The sequence below is a fragment of the Schistocerca americana genome, chromosome 2 (genome assembly GCF_021461395.2).
Source record: "Schistocerca americana isolate TAMUIC-IGC-003095 chromosome 2, iqSchAmer2.1, whole genome shotgun sequence".
Lineage (NCBI taxonomy): Eukaryota > Metazoa > Arthropoda > Insecta > Orthoptera > Acrididae > Schistocerca > Schistocerca americana.
The window spans coordinates 977,956,303-977,972,070 of NC_060120.1; the positions used below are offsets into that span (position 1 = coordinate 977,956,303).

At 42.3% G+C, this 15,768-nt stretch overlaps 1 protein-coding gene across 4 annotated transcripts in view; it reads left to right on the plus strand.

Moving 5' to 3' along the window:
* Positions 1-15,768, plus strand: part of LOC124596250 (prolyl 4-hydroxylase subunit alpha-2) — a 345,289-nt gene that overhangs the window by 203,937 nt on the left and 125,584 nt on the right. The gene's annotated exons all lie outside the window — the stretch shown is intronic.

Sequence of the window (15,768 nt, forward strand, 5' to 3'; positions counted from 1 at the left end):
TGATCACTGCTACATAGCCGGCCGGAGTGGCCGTGCGGTTCTAGGCGCTGCAGTCAGGAACCGAGCGACTGCTACGGTCGCAGGTTCGAATCCTGCCTCGGGCATGGATGTGTGTGATGTCCTTAGGTTAGTTAAGTTTAATTAGTTCTAAGTTCTAGGCGACTGATGACCTCAGAAGTTAAGTCACATAGTGCTCAGAGCCATTTGAACCATTCGAAACTGCTACATAAATTAATTCCGTGCGGTACTGTTCAGATTCCATGACCGACAGGGCTCGAAAAGTTCTCGTACAATAATCGATACTGTTGTCGACATATAGTCTTTCTTCGTGCTTCTGCGGAAAGAAGGCGGTTTGTCTCCAAGGGGATGCGAGGAGCCGAAATGGTTCAAATGGCTCTGAGCACTATGGGACTTCTAAGGTCATCAGTCCCCTAGAACCTAACTAGCCTAAGGACTTCACACACATCCATGCCCGAGGCAGGATTCGAACGTGCGAGCGTAGCGGTCGCGCGGTTCCAGACTGTAGCGCCTAGAAACGCTCGACCACTCCGGCCGGCCCGAAAAAGAATCACATAGTCTACGCGTCTAGTGGGATCGTGAGACGGGGGAATGTTCACTTGTTTCTCGGTCGATACTGGCAACCCACTGATGCGTTCATGTCGTTCCCATCAGCAGTTGGCCCGACGGGGAATAACACACGGGAGTGAGAAGGACTGACGAAAGGAGAGTTTAAAGAAGTTTACGTTTAAACATGCTCCTTGTACCATTTGTTTCTCAGTTGACTTACACAACGCAACACTATTTCGCAACGCTTCGAAAGAGCCAGTATTGACAGATCGCTTAAGCTGGCACATCGGAAAACAGAGGACAATCTGGTACGCCTCCAGCGATATGTTGATTTCTCAAGGACTGTTTCCCTGGCTCTCTATTTCCTTTGTTTTACTATTACTCGCGTAACAACTAATGTATGAGATAAAATATGTTGCTATGAAAAGAGCCCCGAAATACCTTTTAGTGATGCTGCGCTGTGACTTTCTTTGGATCATTAATTTTCAACAAAACAAAATATATTATGTTCTTATTGTTCTGGATCTGGCTTTCTATTAAAGGAACATTTTTTCCGTTACTGTAACTCGCCATAAAGTTCAACCTATCTTCCTGACTTTACAGTTATTGACAAGGCTAATGAAAATTATTTCGTTATCAATACTGATGTTACAGTACGCAATGATTGTTCAACATCAAAATTTTGCAGTGGATTTTTGTTAACAGTAAGACACCAATAAGTACCACTACTAACACGAGAACATGAGACTATTATCAGAGAAAAAGATGTTTTTACTATAAGGTTTGCCAGACCAGAACTACGCACAGCAAGATTTCTTTTATGTTGTGAAGGTAAATTATCTTTTTGCACTGTTAATAATATGTTATCAGCAGCCCGCGTCAACCTGTAATACACATCATAAAATCTGCTGCACTCCTCTGCAATTCCGAAAGCTGAAATATATAATTTTAGTTCACTATTACCGGCCCGCTTCTTTGCGGTATGATTGATTTCCTTTAATGCAGTTTGAATGCGCCGCGGCAGCGGCTCGTTCGTTCGTAGCGCAGCTCTGCACCACGAATAATATTTAAACAACAGAATATGTCTTAAAGGGATGGGATAAAATACCAGGAAAGCTTAGTACAAATCATAATGCAAGTTTTCACTTAGTAACGCTATTCAAAACATTTAAACAGATTAAGTTATTACACATCTTTCCAAATCAATGTCTAATGGCGTCCCTCTATCAGTCTTGACAAAAGAAATGGCTCTGAGCACTATGGGACTTAACTTCTGAGGTCATCAGTCCCCTAGAACTTAGAACTACTTAAACCTAACTAACCTAAGGACATCACACACATCCATGCCCGAGGCAGGATTCGAGCCTGCGACCGTAGCGGTCGCGCGGTTCCAGACTATAGCGCCTAGAACCGGCCGGCCCTTGACAAAAAGAATGCCACGCAAGCGTACAATATAACGTCACAGGCTCTTCCTACTCAAGTAACTACAAGAAGACGACAGAGAAATTAATGTTCGGTTTTTACTATTTATAGTAGTCACATATTCTCATCTTTGTTTGATATTTAATAAGTATCGTCTGTGGCGGTTTCAGTACTCGCCGACACTGATATTATTTAAAAAAATCAGTACATAATTCTATACAAGAACAAAACATGACACATAATGCTTTCTCTTTATTACATAAAGTTCACACAATCGTTGTCCACGCAATTACAATCATCCAGTTCAATTATTCTTTTCTCCTTTTCTTTACCACATATAATATGTGTTCTGCTAAGAGACGTTACAAGTGGAAGGGCTGGACCCAAATAAAGATCAAGCGCCATTCGTAAAATGCATAAAATAAGTTATTTCGAACAACATAACAAGATTGAAATGTTATCTTCAGAGAACACTTAAACAATTTCAGCAGTGATAACTCTTGTGTCGTCCGAACAACAGGCCGGCCGCTGTGACCGAGCGGTTCTAGCCGCTTCAGCTCGGAACCGCGCTGCTGCTACGGTTGCAGGTTCGAATCCTGCCTCGGGCATGGATGTGTGTGATGTCCTTAGGTTAGTTAGGTTTAAGTAGTTCTAACAAGGGAACCTCCAAATCGCACCCCCCTCAGATTTAGTTATAAGTTGGCACAATGGATAGGCCTTGATAAACTGAACACAGATCAATTGAGAAAACAGGAAGTAGTGTGGAACTGTGAAAAAATAAGCAAAATATACAAACTGAGTAGTCCATGGGCCATATAAGGAACATCATGGACGAAGTGTGCTTTGAAGCGCCGTGGTCCCGTGGTAGCGCGAGCAGCTGCTGAATGAGAGATCCTTGGTTCAATTCTTCCCTCGACTGAAAATTTTACTTTTTTTATTTTTGCATAGTTATTATCTGTCCGTTCGTTCATTGACATCTCTGTTCACTGTAATAAGTTTAGTATCTGTGTTTTGCGACCGCACTGCAAAACCGTGCGATTAGTAGACGAAAGGACGTGCCTCTCCAATGGGAACAGAAAACATTTGATCGTAAGGTCATAGGTCAACCGATTCCTCCACAGGAAAACACATCTGATATATTCTATACGACACTGGTGACGGCATGTGCGTCACATGACAGGAATATGTTGTCGACCCACCTAACTTGTACACTTGGTGAATGGGTAAAAAGATTCTTCTACCTTGCCTGATTTAGGTTTTCTTGTGGATGTGATAATCACTCCCAAAAAAGTGATGAAAACATAAGAGTTTGTCACATAAACTGAAAATAAAAAATTAAAATTTACACTTGATGGAAGATTTGAACCTAGGATCTTTCGTTCCGCAGCTGCTCACGTTACCATGAGACCACGGCGCTCCTACGTTCCTATTGTCCTTCTTGTTGCTTATCTTCCCTTGAACTACTCAGTTTGTATATTTTGCTTATTTTTTCACAGTTCCACACAACTTCTTCCTGTTTTCTCAATTGATCTGTGTTCAGTTTTTCAAGGCCTATCCACTGTGCCAACTTATAACTAAATCTGAGGGGGGTGCGATGGGGAGGTTCCCTTGTAAGTCTAGGGGATTGATGACCTCAGATGTTTAGTCCCATACTGCTTGGAGCCATTTGAATTCCGAGCAACACACAGGCGCTGCGAAAGCACCACAGGCGCAAAGATGTGAGCTGGTGACAGAGCCATAGAGACTCGCCACTTGCGCGAGTTCTACCACCGCCACGGGCGGTGCTCAGGATGAAGAATCGACTTCACTTCGGCCAGTACAATCCGGCAATGACTGGACGACAACGGATAGAAACCTACTCCGAAGGTAGAAGAGCAGCTCTCGCCCCGTTGGTTACAGATCATCATCCAGGGCTGGCACAAACAGGGAACGTCGTTAAGTGAACTGTTAGAAGTGAACAGACAGTTGTATATTGCATTTGCTATGTACTGTAAGTAAATTTACAATTTGTACAGAAAGCAGATGGCAGTTATAAAAGTCGAGGGACATGAAAGGGAAGCAATGGTTGGGAAGGGAGTGAGACAGGGTTGTAGCCTGTCCCCGATGTTATTCAATCTGTATATTGAGCAAGCGGTAAAGGAAACAAAAGAAAAATTCGGAGTAGGTAATAAAGTCCATGGAGAAGAAATAAAAACGTTGAGGTTCGCCGATGACATTGTAATTCTGTCAGAGACAGCAAAGGACTTGGAAGAGCAGTTGAACGGAATGGACAGTGTCTTGAAAGGAGGATATAAGATGAACATCAACAAAAGCAAAACGAGGATAATGGAATGTAGTCGAAATAAGTCGGGTGATGCTGAGGGAATTAGATTAGGAAATGAGACACTTAAAGTAGTAAAGGAGGTTTGATATTTGGGGAGCAAAATAACTGTTTATGGTCGAAGTAGAGAGGATATAAAATGTAGACTGGCAATGGCAAGGAAAGCGTTTCCGAAGAAGAGAAATTTGTTAACATCGAGTATAAATTTCAGCGTCAGCAAGTCGTTTCTGAAAGTATTTGTATGGAGTGTAGCCATGTATGGAAGTGAAACGTGGACGATAAATAGTTTAGACAAGAAGAGAATAGAAGTTTTCGAAATGTGGTGCTACAGAAGAATGCTGAAGATTAGATGGGTAGATCACATAACTAATGAGGAGGTATTGAATAGAATTGGGGGGAAGAGGAGCTTGTGGCACAACATGACGGGAAGAAGGGATCGGTTGGTAGGACATGTTCTGAGGCATCAAGGGATCACCAATTTAGTAATGGCTCTGAGCACTACGGGACTTATCATCTGAGGTCATCAGTCCCCTAGAACTTAGAACTACTTAAACCTAACTAACCTAAGGACATCACACAACACCCCGTCATCACGAGGTAGAGAAAATCCCTGACCCCGCCGGGAATCGAACCCGGGCGCGGGAAGCGAGAACGCTACCGCACGACCACGAGCTGCGGACTCCAATTTAATATTGGAGGGCAGCGTGGAGGGTAAAAATCATATAGGGAGACCAAGAGATGAATACACTAAGCAGATTCAGAAGGACGTAGGCTGCAGTAGGTACTGGGAGATGACGAAGCTTGCACAGGATAACGTAGCATGGAGAGCTGCATCAAACCAGTCTCAGGATTGAAGACCACAACAACACATGTACTGTGAAGTTTATCTACGATTATTTGCACTTAGGCATTGAGGGCCTTTTTTGTGTTGTATTACAAGCAGTGCTGCAGACCTCTTTATTCAACAAGCCACAAAGATAAGTAAACCTTTGAAGTCATTTGTGTGACTATGTTACCAATTTGTTGGCGACTTGTAGTACCCTTGTTCTCCTATTTTGTTACCTGACTCGGGACGTAGCTGTATAATAGTGACAGGGAGAAGTTGTCTTAGCGGTGTACTACACTAGAAGCCGTTTCGCGAACTCAGATTCGGCCTACCGTAACAACAGTGGCAACTCGGTCTCCACAGCAGTAGCGACGAGGCCTTTACAAAATTGGCAACGAGTGTTTCTGCAACTTGTTGATTGCTCAAGGCTTGGAAGGACTGAATCCAAATAAAGATTTAGCGCCATTCATAAAATACTTAAGACAATTTATTTAAAACAACATAACAATATTGAAATGTTACTTGCAGAGAATATTTAAAATAATTTCGGTAGTGATAACAATATTTCCATTAATACAGAACAAGAGCCTCTAGGCTTCCTTAGAACTTTGAAATAACTATCAAGCGCCCAAACTGAATGCAATGTAACAAGCATTATTAAGCAGTTTTTAGACTTTAGGGGAACGGTAATTAACTTAACTAATCAAAAATATGAAGTGCTCCGAGATCTGTACGAAAGTTAAAATGTACCTTAATCAACAAGGGCAGCTACAGAATAAAAGCGATATCAAAAATACGGCAGCATCATTATTAGTGCAAACCGCCTTAATCGCCCAGGCGGGAGTATCCTTACACGTCCGGTCCCTGCACACCAACCGTCCGTCTACATATCCGGAAGAACAAACACCGCGCATTCATGTAACTGGTATGCCTAGCTCGGCAGTGGATCCTCTTTCTTCAGCGTGGACACACAAATACGTCCGACCTCCTGTGAGAATCTCAGAGTAGCGGATGGTGAGTAAAATGGAGAGCCACTGCGGATAGGTGGCGCTCGATGGGAATGCGGATCGGTCGTGAGTCGTGCCGAAATAGTCCACGAAGTTGTCTTCCGGATGGCGCAGTTGTTAAACCACCTGCCTAGTAAGCCGGAGATACGAGGTTCGAATGCCGATCCGGTCACATTTTCGCTCGTCGCCGCTGATTCCGCGTAATGTCCATCTGCAACTGACAACAGTGATCCCCTTCAATTTACACACTCTCTCAGAAATACACATCACAATTAAATACCAATTCAAGGGTCCGATCTCAATATCGCGTGTGAATTCAGGTGAGTGAGCTAAGAACGCAATGAATAATTAGTGTTAAGATGTTATCTGCCTTTCCTTCCCAGTAATAGTAAACGACTCACGAGGAGCTCCAGAAAGATGTCAGGTTAGACTAATGACAAAATTTAACGCGGGAGAAGCGAGCGCACAAAAGTAGCAGAAAGCGCCAGAAAATTTAAGTAGGCTCGCTCACACTGCTTTTAAAATTGGACAAGCCCACCCCAGGACGGATTCGTTACTATTCTTCCGGCTAATTTGCGCTTTAATCTTCCCGCGAAAAGGAAGCAAGTTACTAAGCAGAGCGGCCCCAAACAAGTAGGCCCGCTCGGTTTCACAGTTTAAGATGCACATATACAACAGTAAAATCAATATCCACAGTACTAATGTCTTACACAGCTTAACGGCCTGGTAGGCACGGGCCTTACGGTCTATCATACGTAGAATACACTACCTCATAGTGAATACCTACGTACCATACGTAGAATACAGTGGATACAATTACCATTAATCCAAAAACACTTACAATACGCGGAGTCTGAGCAGACCCACGCTATAGAACTAGGTCAAATTTTGGCTACCGATGGTATAATTAGCGATTTTCATGGTTCTGGGGGGAACGTTTACTACGGAGCCATGATCTAGCCGTTGAATTTCTCTGCATCGGCCACCACTTAAACGCAGCACACAAACGAAATCGTAGTTCGAATAATACCACACCAAGTATCTTCGCACAGGATTCTTACAGCCAGGCCGCTGAAACTTTGCACTTGACATACGCGTTTCAAGTTGGCAGCGTAATTAAGTGGAAGAGAAGTGTGAGGCGTTAGGCGTTAGGCGTGGGGCGTGAACCAATCCGAGCATGGTAATCGCTGGCTGTCGTGACGTCACGACTCCCGCGTTGCCGGCTTTGTTTGGTGTGAACGTGAACAACTTGCATCGTGGGTCGTTGCTTGCGTTGGACTGTGCTTTGCTTCGCTGCGGTTTAGAAAATTCTGATACTCGAAAAAAAACTTCTTTTGCCTAGTGACAATCCTCTGTGTCAAGAGGTGCCGCTAGGCAGTTACTACAGTAACACGTGCGTTTTACGAACCAGAGAAAGAATACGCAAGTATTCATGGACAGTCTTCAGTTCCTGCCGATAAAGTCTTGGCGTTAGTGCAAGAACAGATGTAAGCAAGGGAGTATTACTGCAAAAGTTGAGAGATGTTGTCGTGAGCCGTAACGATTTCGAGTCGTCTGGATCAGATAATATATTTTTAGCGACTCCTGGAAAGAAGAAAAAGCTGCCTTACCGTGTCACTGACTTCGACTCTTTCAAGACGGGTGCAATTTTCAGGTACATTTATGCTTACTACAGCAGAGAAGACCATCCTACGGTAGCAAAGTTGCTAGTCCCTTTGAAAGAAACATAAGTTTTCAGGTGTGGGGAAAGTCACAAAAAATTTTACTGAAAAGTACGGATTTTCGATACAAAGCGCTAGACGTACGCGAAGTCTTGTTAGAAAAGGTGCATATTGTTACGTCTCGAAGCAATTCTTGTGCATAATTGTGGTCAATTTGATTTGTGTTTGTGTTGACGACCATGAAGACGGTTTTGGCACTGAGTCCGACTACAATGACTATGAGGAGCTGGATGCATCGCGCCATTGCCACCGTAAAATGGTGCGTGAAGAGAAACGAATATCGGTTATTTATTCCGTCATTGTCATTATAAAATGTAGAGCGAAAAGTTACACTCACGGTTATTACTTATTTTGTAAACTATGTACATTGTTTTCAAGGTATCGGTCATCATCAAATGCTTATTTTCTGCATTTCTGTGCTTCATTATCGAAAGCGTGTGCTTCATTGTGATCGTATAAACGAAAAAACTTTACAAAGGTTATTATACTGGGTATTACAACTAAACTTTCCCTATTTAACACGTTATAACATGGAAACTAATTACCGTGCGAGTACCAGACTTTACGGCAAGAGTGGAAGAATGAATTGATTGTTGGTGTTAATAACGATCATTCTCCTTTACCTCCTCTGCATTACTGCAGATGACGTGTCACTGGACACATTTGTTCTGTGCATGCAGTACACGTGAGGCGCCTAGTTGTTTCCACTGCACTGTGTGGAATACGAAGGTTCTGTTATAGTTCACTAACCTGCTGTCTTCAAATTGATGTCCCCAGCGCAGAAAACAGCACGCAAGTCGTTGGTTCTGTATCTTGAGGCTGAAACTGACTTTTAGCGAGGTTCTGTTCTGAAATAATTTATCACTTCTTTGGGATGCCACTCGCGTATTTTAATGTAGCCACACGAGAAGACTACATTGTCTTGGTACAACACCTTCTGATACAGCAAAGTACATGATCAAACACAATGTTTACGAAAATGTATCTTTACACTACTTGTGGCACGTGTCCTTGCCACATGACTACCGGAGTGAATCTTTTAATACTGAATACTGGCAAACACATCCTGCAACAGACAACATGACTGTACATCTCGACTGCCTAATCCAGAATGACGAATAGGAACTTAATTAAAAATAGGAAAAACATCCTACGATAGACAACATGTCTGTTCTTCTCGACTGCCTAATCCAGAGTGACGAACACGAACTTAAATAAAAATTGGAAACACATCCTACGACAGACATGTCTGTTCTTCTCGACTGCCTAATCCAGAGTGACGAACAGCCTGAAACACTTCGCGCGCCATACCAGAAAAGGCGTGACCCGAACGCTTCCGAAGTGCTTCGTCTGCAATTTCGTCAGTCTTTTATTTTTGATTTAAATTGTTTTTAATAATTCTAAAATGACTGATTGACAGTCAGCTGTTGAGAGATATTTATATTAAAAAGTGAAGTCATTCCAATGAATAGTTTAACTAATAATAATAACTATACTTTAACGTTTTGGCGCCCTTGCTCCGAACACAGCAGCCAATCACAGAGCAGTAGCATTATGCAGGCGGTCTTTCTCACGGGAATGGTACCGAATCTAACATCTGTCACAGGTACCACACATCACATTTCGTCATCTATATACTTCTTGCATCTCCACTGCTCTGGGAACAGCTTCTTGGAGCCTAATATGATGGCTGACTAAGCCAGAAATATTACAACTTGTTAGCATTAATGTGCAGAGTATGGGGCGCATGATTGCCATGTGTCACAGCGCCACCGTCCACTTCCAACAATGGCCGCCAGATGCCGTGATCAGTCGTCGTGATTCAGTCTCATACAACGGACCCGTCACGGTGCACTTGTTGACGTGTCAATATGAGCTGGGACAAAAGGAGCAGGGCTTTATTGGTGAAGCTCTGTTATCAAAACATCAGTAATGCTGCAGCTGCACTTCGAGAATATCGCCAGCTGAAAGGATTATCTAAGGGTCTTCTTTCTCCAACTGCTGTACGGAGCATGATGGAGAAGTTCGAATCAAATGCAGAACAGGACGTCGCTCTGGGAAGAGGCCGACGACCGGTTGCACCACAGGTGGTTGTTGAAATCGCTGCTGCTATGGCAGACAACGCTGCGCGCTATTTCCCGACCGTCAGGCAGTGCGCATGCTTTGCCAGGACAGTTGAACATCCCGTGGTCCACTGTGCGGAAGGTGCTTCGAACCATTCTCAAACGGTATCAGTAAAAGATCCATATCGTACAGAAGGTTGCACCACAGGACGCATGACGACGTGTTGACTTCGCTCTCCACTTTCTTCCAAGATTGAAATAGACGAAGGCTGGTCCTGGACCATCCTATGGTCAGTCGAAGCTTATTTTTCTCTGACGGAAGAGGTGAACACACACAACTGCCGAGTGTGAGGATCTTCACCTCCAGTCAGTGTGCATGAAGTTCCTATGTATCGTGAACGTGTCATCGTATGGTGTGGCTTCACGGTTACCTTCATTGGCCCATTCTTTTTTGAACAGGTTGGCGCTCAAGGACCAAAGACGTGCAGTGTGGCTGGCGCGCGTTACTGCGGTATGCTCCGCCAGCATTTCATACCGTTCCCAACGGAGAGGGACGCATTCAACTACAACCGTTTTCATGCGTCAGTTGAAGTTCACCTGCTTCTCCGAAAGACATTTGGAAACGTCGAATTATCAGCTGATCGTATATTGATCGGCAAGTTGGCTTACAAAGGTTGGGAACCACGGAACCACAGGTCTAGGTAGTGGCCACAACGCGGATTGCGAGCCGCATACGGCTCTCGCCTCAGCATACCATAGCTGTTGTTGGTAATGCTGTAAATGCGTAACCTTCTTGTCTCATTGATAGCCAGTTAGTATTCATCTTCATATTTTCGCGATGTATTGACTGATCCATCAGATTCCGGACGTGAAGCTGCAGGAACTCCACATCTTCAAGGGATATTGCGGCCGTGTACCTCTCGGTCGTCTTCTGAGTAAGTTACACTGTAGCTACAGCACTCACTCGGAAGATGGCCGAAAGCTGCACGGCCAAAATATCACTTGAAGAAACAGAGTTCGTGCGCCTGCGCGCTCGAAATCTAATAGATCAATTAGTGAGTTACTCTTGCACGAGTAACATGCTTATTGTTCTCCGTGCTGCAACTTCGTTGATGTAAAATGATGACTGTTGCTAGTTACGATATTATGTAAGAATCATAAATAAGAAGAAGAGAGTAGATTTACTAAAGTTTGGGAAGAAGAATTCGTTTGATGACATTGCCACAGTTCAAGGGAATAATCTGAAACGTCATCATGACAGCAACCACAGTGGTTTCAGCAAAGACTTCCCTGTTGATTCACATGTAAGGAGAACTAAACTGACAACGTTGAAGGGAAATTTAAAAGGTCAGAGTAAAATCATGTCCATGTTAATAAAGGAAGCAGATTTTACAACCAAACTGGCTTATTCTTGGCTTTTAATATTTCAAAAGCATACAGACCTTACAAAGAAAGAAAGTTCACAAAAAGAATATTGGACAAATTTTTTCTATCTTAGTCCCCAAAAATAAAAAAACTGCAGAAAATGGCTGATGAAATACTCTTCGCTGAACGTACAACAGAGAGGCGAGTTCCTATTTTTGGTGGCCATATTTTAAATAATTTCCAAAAAAGAAAAAGGATATTCAGTAAGTCTGAATAAGAACACCTTCACTCATAAATGTTCGTGTTTCATACGATTGAATTATGCTTTGTTTTCTGTCCTGTTGATAAATGTGTTTAATTTCCAGCATAAGCTGCGCAGTGATTGTTATTTTAAAGAGGTTAAGTCTGAAGGCATTCGTGCATTCTTGAAAACAGGTTTTGAAAGTCCTGCCAGCCTTCTGCTTGTTTTTTGTATATGCTAGGTAAGACATCTCATATATAAACTTATCTTATTTTCTGTCATATGATTCGTGAATTTAGAAACTTAACATCTAATTTTCTCGCAATAAAGAGCATTCGTTTCACATCACCTAGATCAAGAGAGGAAGTAAATGCGTTAAAACGATTTGCACCTGATGATGGACGCACAGGGTCCGAAATGCATCGTGTGCTTAATTAATTATATACGGAAACTTGTGACTGAAGGCGTTATTAATCTTACTTCTTGTGTTTTGAGTAATGACGTGCATTACTGCAAGATATGAATAAAACTAAACGCATATTACTGAGTGTTTAGTAATGAGTCTACGAGCTTGCAGATACCAAATATCAACAGTAATTTGCCATGTTAGTTTTAAAATTTTTATAAAAGCTTCTTAGGTAATGCAGCTGTTAAGACTCTAAGTAATACGTAAAAATCTTGAATGCTTGGTGCTCAACAGCTTTCAAATACTTACTAAAAGACATCGTATGTACACCACGAGCTGCATTACTTTTATTATCCAAAACCGGTTTTCGGGATTATAACCCATCAGCGGTATCTGATACAGGGAATAAACGCTTGTATGTGTATCGATTTCTGCGAAATAACAACTCTACATATGTAACAGTAATATAAATCTACTTACATCCTGCATTTCTATAGCAATGACATGCTTGTCAGTTAATACGACTGAACCTGAAATGTGTCCTGTAACATAGTACACAGTTTGTCATATACGTTACTGCTATCAAATTTTTGGCAGTGACAGTTCTTGATAATGTTACATAAGTATCATCTACAGTAAACATGGATCTGACAGGTCAAGGAGTCTACATTACCTGTATTTTGTCATTTCTAAGATCATATTTATATATGTCTGTGACATGCAACATATATTTATGTAAATTACAATTTATGACAATTTGCATGTCAAGGTATAATATACAAAAAGTATAAGATTGCAAAATAATCCAACATATCACTGAAAATTACACAATTTTACGTGCAGCACATAGACTCGAAACCAAAATTATTCGGTTAAAACACTGTTGAAATTTTGTACATACATTTTATTCCGTAACTCTGCTTGTTCATTCACGGCTATACAAGATACTTAATGGACAAACATAGTTATGGAATAAGATGTGTATGCAAAATTTCAGCAGTGTTTTAACCGAATAATTTTGGTTCGGAGTTTATGTCCTGCGCATAAAATTGTCTAATTTCACGTGATATGTTGGATTATTTTGCAATCTTATAACTCTTGTATACTCTAGCTTCACATGTCAATTGTCAGAAATTTTAAGTTACATAGTCGTATTAATGCATGTCATAGACGTATATAAATATGATTTTAGAAATAACAAAAGGCAGGTAATGTAGACTCCTTGACCTGTAAGTTCCATGTTTACTCTATGTAACAGTTACGTCAAACATTATCAAGTATTGACACTGCTGAAATTTGACGGTCGTCATGTACATGACAAACTGTCTACTATTTCATAGAAAACATTTCAGATCCTGTCGTATTAACTGACAAGCATGTAATTGCTGTAGAAGTGCAGAATGCAAATAGTCTTATATTACTGCTATATCTGTACAGTTACGTTCTGTAGAAATCGATGCACATACAATTGTTTGTTCGTCTGTATCAGATGCCACTGATGATTGTTATAAATCCGAAAACCGGTTTTCGCAAGTAAAACATTTCTAGTGCAGCTCATGGTGTACAGAAGATGTCTAAATAATGTGGCTGTGTTCGAATCAATTCCGTTAGCAGGCAGCTTCAAAAGGCAACTTTAATGACCGCCACAGGTTTATAGCTTTGGTTTCCTTTCTTGGTGACTATTCCCAGTATTTGCAACTTTCTGAGTTGTCTGGCTAGCATAGCTTCGTTCACCAGTGTGGCTTGTATCCGAGCTCATGCGTTAAGACAAGTTTGCGACCTATCTCCGATGTTACTCAACCTGTACATTAACCGAAGAGTGAGAGAAACCAAAGAGAAATTTTGAGAGGGAATTGCAGTTCAGGGAGGAGAAATAAAAACTTAGAAGTTTGTCAGTGACATTGTAATTCTGTCAGAGACAGCAAAGGACGTGGAAGAGCAGTTGAATGGGGTGGACGGTACCTTGAAAACACTTTATAAGATGAAACAATAAAAGAAAAACAAGGATAAAGGAATTATTCGAATTTAATCTGCGATGCTGAGGGAATTAGATTAGGAAGTAGAAAGGGTATAAAATGCAAACTGGCCATAGCATGCAATGCAGTTTAAAAAAAGGGAATTTGTTAATATATAATGAAATCGAAGTGGTAGGAAGTCTTTTCTGGAGGTACTTGTCTGGAGTGTAGCGTTGTTCAAAAGTGAAACGTGAACGAAAAACAGATCAGACAAGAAAAGAATAGAAGCTTTTAAAATCAAGTGCTACAGAAGAACGCTGAAGGTTAGATGAGTAGATCGAGGAACTGGGAAAGTACTGAATATAACTAAGGAAAGAGAATTTTATGGTATAACTTGACGAAAAGAAGGGATTGGTTGATAGGACAGATGCTGTAGCAACAAGACATCGTCGTCAGCAGGTTCAAAGGGATGTTGGTTGCAATAGTTGAAGAGTAGCGAGGTCAGCTGTATCAAACCAGTCTTCGGACTGAAGACAACAAAACTGAAAACAACAACATATTGACATAGAAAAACTTTGCAGTTAGAAGGAGTAAAGACATGTTTCATACTAAGCCAGTTGTGGAACTATGTCGCCCTTCAAAAATGGCTCTGAGCACTATGGGACTTAACAGTTATGGTCATCAGTCCCCTAGAACTTACAACTACTTAAATCTAACTAACCTAAGGACATCACACACATCCATGCCCGAGGCAGGAGTCGAACCTGCGACCGTAGCAGTCGCGCGGTTCCGGACTGCGCGCCGTACCACTCGCACCTGCTACCACCGATGGGGCCCGACTGAGCTGCCACCTCCCTAGGAAGACAATTCTCTATTTCTGAATAATAGATGTCCCTCTCGGAATAACATTTTCTTACCGCTCTCGAGCTGAACAGATCCTCTTCGCCTCATCCCTCTCAGCACAATCCTGTCGACAGTAGAGGTCTTGGTCCGTACACCTTGCGAAACGACCATTCGCAGATGGAACAGGAAAGGGAGAAAGTGATTGGTAATGGTAGACAAAGTACCCTCTGACACTCTGCTTGTGCAGCATACATGTAGATGTAGCTCACAGCACTGATTACAACTGATTACCAGTGTGGGGAGACCAGACAGTGGAGTGCCACTGCTAGATACTCTTCCAACGTGACGCCCAAACATAAACTATTTTCGAGACTGACCCTACTCAATCTTGTAAATTTGTGGTAAGTTCTATGGGACCAAACTGCTGAGGTCATCGGTTCCTAGGCTTATACACTACTTAATCTAAATTAAGCTAACTTACGCTAAAGACAACACACACACCCATGCCCGAGGGAGGACTCGAACCTCCGACGGGGGAAGCCGTGCGAACCGTGGCAAGGAGCCCTAGACCGCACGGCTACCCTTCGCGGCCCTACTCGATCTTATGCTCAACGCAATCTGTTGTGTCCTCCATAAGATACGTTAGACAGCGCACATATTAGATCGCTGAGCTCCCTGGCCTACAACTCAGGCGCAACGTAGTTAAGGACAGACTCTGGAGAGGGTGCACTCGACAAGAACTTACGTTACGCATCCGCCTTCTGTCTGCAAAACGAGAATATAAGCCGACACACGACTCCACTCAGCAGATAACACCTCAAGCCAACCGTTGGGCACTCGTCAGACGGTACCAAGACAGTGTGTCAGCGAATGTCTTTCTACTTATTTACAGTCGCCTCCAAGAAAATCCAAACTGGACTTTATATGAAGCAAAATGGCAGTTATAAGAGTGGAGGAGCACGAAAGGGAAGTAGTGATCGAGCAAGGATTGAGGCACGGTTGTAACCTATCCCCAATGTTATTCAGTCTGTA